Raw genomic sequence first — 13037 nt, 5'->3', positions numbered from 1 at the left:
CTCGGAGCTTGGAGTCTGCTTTGGATTCTGTGTTTCCCTCTCTCTCTATCCCTTCTCCTCTCACACTCTTTGTGTGTGTCTCTCTCTCAAAAATAAATAAACATTTTTTAAAAATCTATACTTTTAGTATTCAGGATAGTTGTTTGCCTTTGGGAGAAGGGAGTACGATTGGGGGAGAATAAGACGAGTTTGGAATATTGCCGTCCTATCTCCTGGCTTGGGGGTGGTCAGAGGAATTGGTTCCCCTTGTGACAATTCACAAAATCATTGCTCTGTAGACTTAAAATGTGTGTACTTTTGTGAATACAAATACCATATTAATCTGAAAGTTTGTTTTTTAATGTAAAAGATACCACCAACTTTCCAGGCCAACCAGAGCCTCCAGTCTTAATCCCTGTAGGGAAACAGTATTAACAGTATATCATCCATTTCTGTTCACGTATTCTAGACAGTGCCATGCCAAATTTCATTTCTGTCCAGTCGAAGTTAACCATTTTGTTAGTACAGATAAAATGAGAAAAAAATAATCCCCAAAATAACGTGAATTCATTCCCTAAAGTTTAATTAGGGGGATTCTCTCAGCGGAGTACATTTGCTCAAGAGACATACCTCTTATTCTTGGTCATGCAGAGAAGAGAAATGCAGTGACTGCATATAAATGAATGAATGACAAGATTGAATTTACAACTAAGGAAAAGGAGATATTGCATGAAGCTAACACCTGACACAGAAAGGGCAGAAAGTGGAGCATCCTAACATTTATAAACATTTGCCAATATAGAACCCTCCATATAATCTATAATCCTCTACCTAATAGCTTACCATAGCAACAACATAAGTGGTTAAAAAAAATAAAAATAAAAACACTATATCCTAATGGGGCTGTTCCTGAATTTTGATGAACACTGGTGATATTGCTATGAACAGCAGGAAAACAAAAGTATCATGTTTTGGCAAATAGTTTTGCAAAACCAAGAAGCAGAATGGCAAATACCACAGAAGTTGTTAACAGGAAGCTGGAGCTGAAAAAGAAAATTACAGATTAACATTTACCTACACAAGTGAGTGCAGAGATTTTTTTATAAAAACAGAGAAGTAATTATTAAATAGACTATCTCTAAACACAGAAGACAGCAACATCAATACATTCTAATCAATAAATAAGTTCATTGTTCTTCCCTATGTGAAAATGCATGTTCTTTTTGAGCGGCCATTTGTACATTTACAGAATTCTATTTTTATGGCTACCAGCAGAGGACCATCTTAGCTAACAAATCTCAGAATGAGGATCCTTGACAGTGAAGTTCAACTTTGTATTTCTTAAGATGACAGCTGGTGCATGGTTCCTCTGAGAGTCCAATTTAGCACTTTTAGTAGAGGAAGGTACTTCAGTACACGTGCACTTCCGTGCTCCAAAATTAATTGCGTGTTTCCTTTACTCGCTAAGGCTTATGGAGAGAACTTGGAATTTTAAAAATAATGTAAGCATTTGTCCTATAAAACAACAGATCAGCATGGTTCAAAATATGCAGAGACCCAGGACTGAGTAATAGCATCTTGGCATTAGAAGAAAATTTAAAAGTCATGGAGTAGTATTTGTTAGATTTTGCCTGCCATCAACCCCATTCACTTGCTAGGAACATCCTAATTGTCCTTTGGAGAAACACCTTCGTCCCTACTCTGAGCTCCTACAGTTCAAGTCTGGGCACTTCCCCTCCATTCTGGGTCCATAAATGGGCATATGACCCCGGTTTGGACATTTGATGTATCCCATTGTCCTGGCCCTAGTGATTGGTTGTTCCGAGTCTACACACGTGTGCCGTTCGAGGCCAGTAGGAGGCAACCACAGAATTTCTTACTGAAATTATAGAGAAAAAGATGTTATCTTTCACCTGGAGTGATTAGGTCATAAGAGTATAATGGAAAATTGTCAAAGGGCCAGCACATGAAGGCCTGATTGAACATAAAACCAGCAGACTAGAAAATAAAAAATTAGAGAATCCTGATGATCTCATTTTGGCTCTCAGTCCAAATGCACGTGAAAACAGTGGTTATAAATTCTATCATCAAAATTCCTATGTTGAAGCCTTAACCATCAATGTGACTGTATTTGGAGATAAGGCTTTAAAGAGGTGATTAAGGCTAAATGAGATCATAAGGGTGGACCCTCATCCAATTTAACTGTCCTTTTAAGAAGAGAAAGAGACACTAGGAATGCAGGCGCACAGACAAACGGCCAACTAAGGACACAGCGAGAAAATGACCATCTGCAAGCCGAAGAGAGAGGAGAAACCAAATGGATGACACCTTGATCTTGGACTCCCAGCCTGCAGAACTAAATAAATACATTTGTTTTTCGAGCTGCCCATTCTGTGATAATTTGTTACCATAGCGCTAGCATACTAAGACAAATGCTGTCCCTGGACACTTACAAGAGTTAATATATTACCTTTTTGGTATAATACAATTTAAGGTACAATTAAATTGCATCTACAATTTAGATTCTTTTTTTTAATGTTTATTCCTTTTTTGAGAGAGAGAGAGAGACAGAGCATGAGGAGGGGAAGGGCAGAGAGAGAAGGAGAGATACAGAATCTGAAGCAGGCTCCAGGCTCTGAGCTGTCAGCACAGAGCCCAACACTGGGCTCGAACTCATGAACCATGGTTTGTGACCTGAGCTAAAGTCAGACGTTTAACCGACTGAGCCACCCAAGAGTCGCTGGTCTTATAATAGAGACATAATGGCTTCAAATGGTATGAGGAAAACAATATTAAAAACAACCGACCCTAAAACGTGGAACTGGCTAATTGAGGTGGGGTGAGGGGCACGGTAGTAAGGATTGTCCCATTCCCTAGACAGGAATGATTATCAATTTTTGCTTTTGGATAGGAAAGTGAGTCGTTAAACTGCTGCCTATTTTATCTTACGACTTTCCATGTACCAAACAAACCAGGCTGGATGTTTAGAGACTTGATAGAAAATATGTTCAGAGAACCTGAGAGAGTGTTCATTATGTTGGAATGTTTACTTTCTGGTAAGGTCCAATGAGGAAGAGCCAAGCTTTGAAGCTAGTCTGTTTAAAAACAGGAAAGATAGAAAATACAGTTTTTCCTATGGTTAATAATCCAAGAGGTGCCTGGGTGGCTCAGTTGGCTAAGTGACCGACTCTTGATTTCGGCTCAGGTCATGATCTCATGGTTGGTGCATTCAAGCCCCACATCAGGCTCTGTGCTGACAACACGAAGCCTGCTTGGGATTCTTTATCACCTTCTCTCTCTGCCCCGCCCCTGCTCGTGCGTGCTCTCGAAAATAAATAAACCTTTAAAAATAATAATAATAATCCAAGATGGCTGACAATCTTGGCTTTCCTGGATTAGAACATCAAAATTTTATACTTGAAGCCAAAGTAAATGCTAAGGAAACCAAGACACTGAATCCCACGGATACCCAGTCACTTCCTATTATTCATTCCCTGCTTGACAAAGGGGACAATTGTTCTAATTGCAAAGAGCCACTAGCTGGAATGTAGCCAGGAAAGAAAGGGTTGATTAGCTCTGTCTCCTCACCTCAAGGCCATGCTAGAAGTCAAAAAGCTACAAGCTAGTGGGCGGCCAGGCACCAATGTTTGTTTCTAAAAGAGAAGAAAAAAAGAACTCTGGTTNATCAGAAGCTTAGAGAAAGTGAAAAGGAAAAAAAAAAAAGTACGATTATTATAAGGGAATTATATTACTTTAGAAACCCCAGTCCTGGCAAACAAAACCCTATGATTACTCAACCCCTAAGGCAATTAATACTCAAGTCCCCCAAACCTTCCCCAAAGGAATTTCGCTGGCAAAAAAATAAATAAATAAAAGAATCTTCCCTAATGACCACCTCAACTGCAACCACATAAGGAAAAGGGAAGGCTTTTCAGATAACAGAACCTATGACAAACAGACCAAGGAACTCACACTACTGTTAAGGCAAGAATTTCTGCTAATCCTGTTTTTCAGGATATGATATGTGCCACCGACCAGTAGCCATTATACATTGTCTCCCTTTCTTCTTTGAAAATGGTAGCTTTTAATTACGGTAATGCTCTCTTCCTTTCATAATTGTGCAATAGATGTGTCAGGATGCTCAAAGATACTATGTAGCTAAATTCCAAAATCATGAGAAGGTACTTTTAAGTCCAAACAAAAGGAATTGGTGACATTTAGATGCTGTGAACTTTGAACAGGACAGGTTACTAAAGGACAATCTAAGTCACTGTCCCTTGGAGACGGCTGTTTGTTTTTTGTTCATGTGAATGGCTGCATTATGTTAAATGGGCAAACCAGAGTCTGCACAGTGTGGAACAGCCAAGGGGTTGACTGTTGTGAGCATCGGGTTCTTATTTGCCCGTCCAGGATGTACTCTCCCAATCCCACTTTCAATGCATGTACTTCAAGTGAGGCTGCCTCCATTTCCAGCCCTAGCTCACAGTGGGCACTTGACTGGCCAGGCCTATACTCCGTCGTCCCACTCACAGCCAGTTCAAATGATCTAGAGATATGTCTGGACTGGAATGCTAAACCATATGGAGAGTAAAGTCCTTCTTTGGCTGCAGCTGCTTAAGCTGTAGAATGTAAGTCTAGGGGTGCCTGGGTGGCTGAGTGAGTTAAATGTCTGACTCTTGATTTCAGCTTAAGGTCACGATCTCATGGTTCATGAGTTCAAGCCCCCCATCAGGCTCTGGGCTCACAGCACAGAGCCTGCTTAGGATTCTCTCTCTCTCTCTCTCTCTCTCTCTGCCCCTCCCCTGCTCGCTCTCTCTGTCTCAAAATAAATAAACGATAAACAACAAACAAATAAATAAATAAAATTTAAGTCTACAGCTGAGCTGCAAGGGGCCAATACCTGGAAATACCCTGCTTCAGAATGAAGCCATTACCCACTGAAATCATTTTAGCTCAAACACCTAGCTGTGCTTGAAGCAATTCTATTCCTGAATGTTTCAGCTATGTTATCCGACATATCCTCTTTTTAAGTCAGTTTCAGGAGATTCTGATACTTACAAGTAAAACGAGTTTTGATTAATACGGTCATTTAGGTAAATTCTCCCACCCAAGGGTGAATACCTTGTTCTTCTCATATTCTTGTCAGTGCTGCTAACGTGAGGTGGGCTTGATTTTGTTTCTTGGGGAAAAAAGCTGGTAAGAGAAAACAGATAAAACCAATATAATCTCAAGCTTGCTTTTCACCATTCTAGTGCATCTTGGACCCTACAAAAACTGCTATAATTCTAGCTTCTAACAATACTGAAGTCCTCAGAACGGACTTAAAATAAAATGTTGTTTGAATGCATTTAGCAGAATTTTGTACCACAACACAAGTGGGGTGAGACTGTAATATTGCAGGGAAAAGAATCAGAAGTCTGGTCCAAAAATGTATTTTACTATCCAGACATGAGGAAAGTGACATAATTATGCTGTTTTCAAAATCTGGAGCAATTCTTTGTGAGAAAGAGGTTTTGTAAGGATGTGAGAAATTGCTGTCAGTTGCTTCTCTAGTTCTCCAGTCAGGGTAACTGGTTTATAACTCAGAGTTATTTGATGTATTAAGGATCATACTGGAGACTAGAGGGAAAGCTATGAAGATGTGATTTGTGGATCCAGACTCATTAAAAATCTAAGTATATAAACGAATGTGATGATGTGTGAAGATGAAAAAGAAGTTTTGACTCTCGTAACATCCTTTGTTCTCTAACGCCTTAGGGCCACCTCATTCCTGCACCCCCTGCAGTTTGGTTATATGAGCCAATAAAAATCCATTTTTCTCTTAAACTGCTTTGATTTGTGTTTCTGTTCCTTGCAACCAGAGAATCTTAACTATTGAAAAATGGCTTTTCATTACTCCTGGGATTAATTTCAGAATCCTTGACTGACCACAGTCTTGCTTCAGGTCACTCTCTCTTACCAGACTCCAACTGCTGGGGAATCTTACAGTTCCCTGAACACCTTGGACCCTTTCTACCTCAGGGCCATGGCATGCCATTCTCTTCTTCCTAAAATGATCTTCTTAAGTCCTGCTTAATCTTCAGATTTCAATATAAAGATCACAAAGGGGGAAAATCTCAGATCTCTCAGTCTAAACAATGTATCCCTTCTGTGTGGATCTTAGAATCTTGTCGTCATTTGGTGGAGGGGGGAGGGCGTTTTGTTTTGTTTTTTGCCTTCAGAGCATTCATACCATTTGTACGCTTACTTTCTCATCCTCTGTCTCTCTATCTAGACCATAGTCTCCTATCCATATCAGTTTTGCTCTTCACTCTGTTCTCTTAATCAAGCACAGGCAAGTAACAGGGGCTCAACAGACACCATACGACCGCCATACTTTTCCGGAGAGTAATTTACTCCTGCTGTTGCTTTTTCCACATCTCTTATTGTATCAGAGTTCAACCAAAAAAGGAAAACCACCACAAGGTATATACTGCATATATACTAATACATATATATATATACACGTATACATAAACTAATACATATATATACGTATATATAAACTAATACATATATATGTATATCTCACACACACACACACACACACACACATAGATTTTCGATCATTATGAGATCTAGGTGAATAGTCTCTGTAAGGTTGTTGGCTTCTGTCTGGTGCTGGTGTGTGACAACGTGGGTCAAGCAGTTGGAAAGAGAAGATGGATATAAAATAGGGGAGAGCAAGGACAAGCCAGAGCCCACGAGCACAAACCAGAACACCTGTCGGTTCTCACTGCCTGCAGCCCTGGTGACGGGAGAGGCTGGTACTCTTTGTCACAGAGTTAAACACGCAGTGGCCCAGGAGTCAGAGGAGCTGAGGGAGGCTCCGGAGGAGGGCGGGGCAGGTGCAGCCGGGCAGCTGCACCACGAGGAGGTGAGCCAGCAGCCAAGAGACAACTTAGAGGAGCTACAAACGCACCCGCCCCCATCTTCTGAAATAAAAACCAAAATGACTGCTGTGCCCCTCTGGGCATCAAAATCGTCCACATTAGTATCTCTTGTGGCCCATCCTTAGACTGAAACATACAAGGAATGAAAGTCGGAGAAATTAAGCCCACCTGACATTACAAAGTGACCACATTCCTTTAATCCAAAGTGGCTCCTGCCTGAAAAAGTTCATGAACAACATTCTAAAATTAATCCCAGCGATGTTTTCATAGTTCTCATTGTCCTCAGCTTCTACCATATTGGACACTCAGGACCATACTTTCCCTTGTGAAATCACCTTTCCCATTTTCTTTTTTTTACTTTTTAAGTTTATTTATTCATCTTGAGGGAGAGCGTGTGTGCACACGTAAGTGGGATAAGGGCAGAGACTGAGAATCCCAAGCAGGCTCCATGCTGTCATCACGGGCCCAGTGCGGGGCTTGTACTCACGAACCATGGGATCATGCATGACCTGAGCTGAAATCAAGAGTTGGATGCTTAACTGACTGAGCCTCCCGGGTGCCCGCCTTCCCTATTTTCTTTAATCAAACTACGCTCTTATGACGTCTCTCTCTTTCCTTGCATCATATAAGATATGGCTCCTTCTTCTCTTCCTATCCCTAAGTGTAGACAGATATTCACCACTATTCTGTGTTCTCCTCCTTCTTCCCTCACATTTTCATTTGCCCTATCATTTCCCCAGCTTTAAGCAGTAGTCTCTCCCCGCCTCCAGGGACCTCCCTTTGGATATAATGAACAGGACTTGGGACGTTGGAGTCTAACAGCCCTGGATCCAAATTCCAGTGGTGCCACCTACTGCCGCCTGACCCTGGACAAATTAAACTTTCTGAGTGTCTCTGAAACTTCAGTTTCTCTAAAATAAGATAAATAGTGCCTGGCTATCCTACCGAGAGGGCATGCAGTAGCCTTCTGGTAACTGTTTGGTTACCTGCATGTCTTCCCTTTGCTTCCCCATTCCATCCTCCAAACTGCTACTAGAATCATTACACTCCTGCTTAAAACTAGAGTGACCAACTCACCCAGGGACTTTCCCCGAGTCCTGTGTAAACCCACAATTCTTCAGTGGCTCCACTTTGCCTGTCATAGTTATAGCACTATGTTAATTCCAGGGTGTTCTGAGGATGCTTCTGTGGCTTCTGTAAATAAACGTATTGGAATTCTACAAAATGTCTATTTTTTTAGACGGAGTGCTGAGGCAAAACCCCAGGAAGAATGAGTACAAACACCACTGCACCGCACCCAAGACTTAGCGATCTAGCGTGCGTGCTTCTCCAACCTCACTTCCCAATGCTCTCCCCTTTTTACTCTCTACTCCACTCACATGGCTTCTTATACAACATTCCCAGTACGACATTCCATTTCAGATCACTGTGCCCTTAAACTCCATTCCCACTGACAGACACGTCCCTCCCCAGCCTGTCATAGCGCACACTCCTACGGCTTCAGTATCCAGCGCTAGCTACACGGCTGTTATCTTCCTCAAGACTGCTTCTTCTCCACTGCCTTCTCAGCTCGTCATCTGAGATAATCACTCCCGACACTGCAACAAACTACAGCTTGAACTTATCTCGATTACAGCCCTTAGAACAGTGAGTAACAATTTGAGGTCTCTTTCTGTCTCTCTGTGTAGCTATGAATTCCTAGAAAGGACTTGTGCTTTCTCTATGAGGACTCGGGCAAGTTGCCTAGTCTCAGTCTTCCCCTTCCAAGTTCTGTGGAAGGATTATGGTATATTGCATATGCCAAAACACAAAACAAAACAAGAAACCCTCACAATTGTAGAAACTCAATAAACTTATTTTTAAGTATTGTTAAAATCAGTAACTTCTTCTATCTGAACCTCCCCCTCTCTTTTCAGACTTACTTCTATTACTCATCATTCATCAAGTAGTCCAGCCAGAAGCTCCCTGTATGGCTCCCATTACTTCTTCAAGGTTCATCTCAAAGAAAACTGCTAAGGGGAAGAAGAAGAAGGGGAGAAAAAAAATCCCTACTTCCTCTACTCTGATAGTAAAAGCATAAATTTCCTTTGAAACGTATACTATCTGTACTTACAGCCTAACACTACATATCGTGACCTTTTAAAACAGCGCTATTCAAAGACTGTAAAGATATGTTGCACTTTTGCAACCACAGACATATATGCGATCCTTGGAAATGTTATGTTAAGCTGAACAAAATAAACCAAAACACTACTGTCTTTTGAGCCTTATCACGGTACTTCCTCAGGTTCAAGCCAAAATTCCTTGTGAGAAGACAATAGGAAAGATAATATTTCATATGGAGGTGAGAAAATTATGGCCAGCACTGGTTAACTGTATCAGGAATAGGAAAGGCAGGTATCGCGATAACAGTGCCACGAAGGCAGGATTTCAGGGCTCTCTCTACTGCTCATCCAGGGAGGAAAAAGACGACTAGGCAGCTACTGACAATCCAGCTTGCTACTGCTATCCCTGTTCGGGGTTTGAATTTTTATTAGTCTATGGGCACCAGCAAGAGTCTGATACTCATAATCCAGAGAAGGGAACAGACAGCGGGAGCCAGAAACAAGTAGGAAATGGAGCAAGAGAGAAAAGAGTGAGAGAGAACAGAGGAGTGCTGACTAATTTTCCCCTCTCCTGGCTTTGCCAGTGGCAAAATCTAGCTCTCTCCCTCCGTGCGCTCTGGCAGAGAAGCAGCACATTCCATCTAGTTAAGCTAGTGCAGCATGTGTTATTTAATTGCAGAAGGCAAGGTGGGGGCAGCAGAGAGATTCTAAAAGAAATTGTTTCCCCCTTTTCAAAAATGGTAAGAGGAAGGAAACGGAACACGCTAATATGGAGAGCCATTATTCCCTCACAGGTTAGTCAGGAGAACTAAGATCTGGTCCAATCCAGCCACACGGTACAAAACAGTTCAAGCTCTCTGGGTTTGCATTTCCTTATCTGAAAAAGCAGGGGACTGTGTTGGTTCTAAGTGTCAATGGTTTTGTATTAAAATATCTTGAGGAAGTAATGAGCGTTTTCATGGAAATTAGGGAGGAAATTTAAAAAAAAAACACTAATATTTAGTAAGACTCACCTTGCGCCAAGGAAGAGGGACTAGGGTTTTAAAAGCATAGATTTGCAACGCAAACAGCCTGGCCTTGTGTACGTGTTCTGCCACCTACGACTGTGTTAGGTAGGGCAAGTTACCGAACCTCTCTGTGCTCAGCAGTGAGACCAGAAAACGGTAGCTTTGGATTATATCCCAGAGGGTAGCTGGGATTATACGTATGTGCGTGCATTTCCATATTCAGTATATATATACTCACACACTCCGTAGAATTCTCTACCTAGAACAATAACTGACATAAAGATATTGCTCTATAAATGCCATTATGATCATTACAGCTCTGCAAAGTGGACATGTCCTTTTTGTAGATGAAGAACAAAATGGAGAAAACCAGGACTTGAGAGCTTTGACCTTTCCTGACTTCCATGTTTGGCCTCTTTTAACCTCATGACAGTTAGAAGGAAGCAGCTGGGAAAATTCTACCAGTTTACACAACGGTCCGTCAGTCAAAACCATCCAATGAATTCCGAATGAAGTCACCCATCACACAAGGCCTACAACCCCTGGCACAGCTTTGGGAACAGGGTAACAACGGTGGTCAATCTGCCCGGGTAAAGAAACACCCCAGAGGGATTACTGTAGTGTTGGGCGAAGTCCAGTGAAACCACTGTAACCTAGTCTGAAGGTTCTCAGAGATGCAAAGAAACGGTCTACTGGAAACTCCAGGGAATTTAAATCTGCGTGGATGAGTGTATCTCTTCCTCTCCCGACTCTGCCAGTGGCAAAACCTAGCTCAGTCCCTGGAAGGGAGGAGGAGATTCTTTTGACGAAGAAAACCAGTAAGCCCTTTCTTCCTGGTGAGAGAGGAGGGGAACGCCATGCAGAAAACTCCGGATTCAGAAATCAAAACCCAGGGAAACCCCATCCCAGAGTAAAATCAAGTACTACAGATGAGAAAAGGCAGACTCTATGCAGTTTCTTTAGGGGGAAGTTGGGGGAGGGGGGGTAAATCAAGAAAACTATAAAGATTCCATTCCACTCAGTAGCTCTCACATGGGAAGAGGAACCAGAAAATAAATCAGTAGCTGAGAGTTCACAAGGAAAAAAGAATACAGGCTGAGCCTTGAAAAAGCTCCGAGGTACAAAAGAAGAATCCAGAAAGTAGTGGACTAAGGCTAGAGATACGGTATTTGAGATTTTAACTCAAATTTGAGATTCACATTTATTCCTTGTTAGTTTTTGGCCAAAAGCTGGTTATAACCGTTCTGACCGGACAGACATGGCCCAGAGGGGACTGAGAAAGGAGTGAGGGAGGAAGAGCATATACAAGAAAACAAATATAACTGTTAGTATGCCAGTACGAGAAAAAACAGAACAGAAAAAAAGATGCTGCTCTGTGAGAAGATAACAGGGGGGGAGGAATCTAGTTTTGATCAAGTGTTCAGGAAGGCTTCTCTGAGGAAGTGACACACGAGGCAAGGCTCATCAGTAAGCAGGAAGAGACAGGGGAGGGAGAAGCTTTTCAAGCACATGAAACGAAAGGTGTGAAAATCCCAGGAGTTAATCCAACAACGCGAAGGTCCCTATCGATTACCCGGCCTCCAGTATACTGGGTGTCTTCCCATAATAATGAGATTCGTAAACCTCATATAAACACATTCGAATGCTGGATTCACCCTATTTCTGTACATTTCAAAGACTACCTTGGCCCTCAGTCTTTCTCAGAGGAGTGAGTCACTAGACAAAGCCAGCCCTCCCCTCTTGCGTGTAAAAATAGCTCTTCCAGAGCTACTGTTAGAATTGGCTTTCTTCCAGGGCTTTATGCTCTATTGAAACTAAACACTTAAATGAGCAACTTAACTCGGGGTTGAGGTCTAGGAGAAATGACAGTATTTCTGGTTCTGCTCTGAGCTTCAGGGGTAAATTTTAAACGACTAATTTATACCTGTGACACCGCAGAAGCGACACATCTGTGATCCTAGTTCGGTAAAACAGCCCTGCACCACGCACACGAGTAAGGCAAAATGCCCACGAAGCAAGGTATTGAGAGGGCGATTCTTAACACGGCAGCCTGGTACGTGTGCTTCGACATATAATTGAGACACGTTCAGAGGCCTTCCGACATCTTGACACGTTCCTTAATTTGGCCACCAGAGGGAGACCCGAGAGTCGTCCAGCACCAACTGGAACCACACCCAGATTATGGTTACTTATTATCTAAGGGTTTCTTCTGTGACTTTTCAAAAAAAGAAAATGAAAAATTCTTGGTAAGGGACGCTTCACGTTTTCAAAAGGAGGTAAAATTCACGTGACATAAAATTAACCACTTTTAAGTGTCCAATTTAGTAGCATTTCGTACCTCCACAATGTTGTGCAACCATCCCCTCTATCTAACTCTTAAACGTAAGAAATGCTTAAATTTTCTAGAAAGAGATCTTATACGAAAGCCCAACCCTATTCTAGCCTTTTTCAGTCACATTCCCGGTTTTGCCTCCACCTGCAACATGTTAGGAATGGTTCCCGCGCATTCTCCAAAAAGCCTTCTTCACTAAATTCACAGAATCTGATCCAGGGATAAAATTACACGTTCGAAAAACCAAAACCACCTCAATTCTTCAGTTCTTCCTCTGGGAATCGCGCAGTTGCAATAAAGAGCCAGTATGGGTGACTGCTTAAAAATTCTATACATAAATAGGTTTTTGTCATCTCCCAGTGAAGAAATGAAAAAAATTATTTAAATGAAATATAGTTACAAAACGGAAATTAACAATGCACTGCACCCTTCAGCATCTGATGTCGAATTTAAAGTCATTTCCATCCAGGGCGAAAATTTAAAACATTTCTAGGTTAGAATGAGAGCCAAGATTTTAAGGGCACCATGTCAGTTGGTTAGATAACAACAAATTTGACAAAAGCAGAACTAAACAGTTAATGTAATAAAAGCTGAAGGTTTGCAACCTAAATCCACTATTTTATTAAGGAATTTAATCTACTTCTTGGGGCCTTGGCCCAGGGAAGGGTAAAAAAAAAAAAAA

General features: G+C 41.7%; 1 long non-coding RNA gene across 3 annotated transcripts in view; it reads right to left on the bottom strand.

Moving 5' to 3' along the window:
- The window catches only part of LOC144225217 (uncharacterized), a 200705-nt gene that overhangs the window by 124765 nt on the left and 62903 nt on the right, over nt 1-13037 (bottom strand). For 2 of the 3 annotated variants that reach the window (XR_013333236.1, XR_013333238.1), the window contains exons 2-4: nt 5101-5172; nt 3568-3632; nt 537-1022 (exon numbers count right to left, since the gene is read on the bottom strand). This is a non-coding gene — a long non-coding RNA (uncharacterized LOC144225217). Of the gene's footprint in view, nt 1-536; nt 1023-3567; nt 3633-5100; nt 5173-13037 lie in introns of those variants that run through there. The other variant, XR_013333237.1, reaches the window with a different exon arrangement.

This window comes from Crocuta crocuta, unplaced genomic scaffold, assembly GCF_008692635.1.
Source record: "Crocuta crocuta isolate KB4526 unplaced genomic scaffold, BGI_CrCroc_1.0 scaffold262, whole genome shotgun sequence".
Classification (NCBI taxonomy): Eukaryota; Metazoa; Chordata; class Mammalia; order Carnivora; family Hyaenidae; genus Crocuta; species Crocuta crocuta.
Note: the sequence above shows the minus strand (reverse complement) of the source record. Positions and strands in the feature narration are given on the sequence as shown.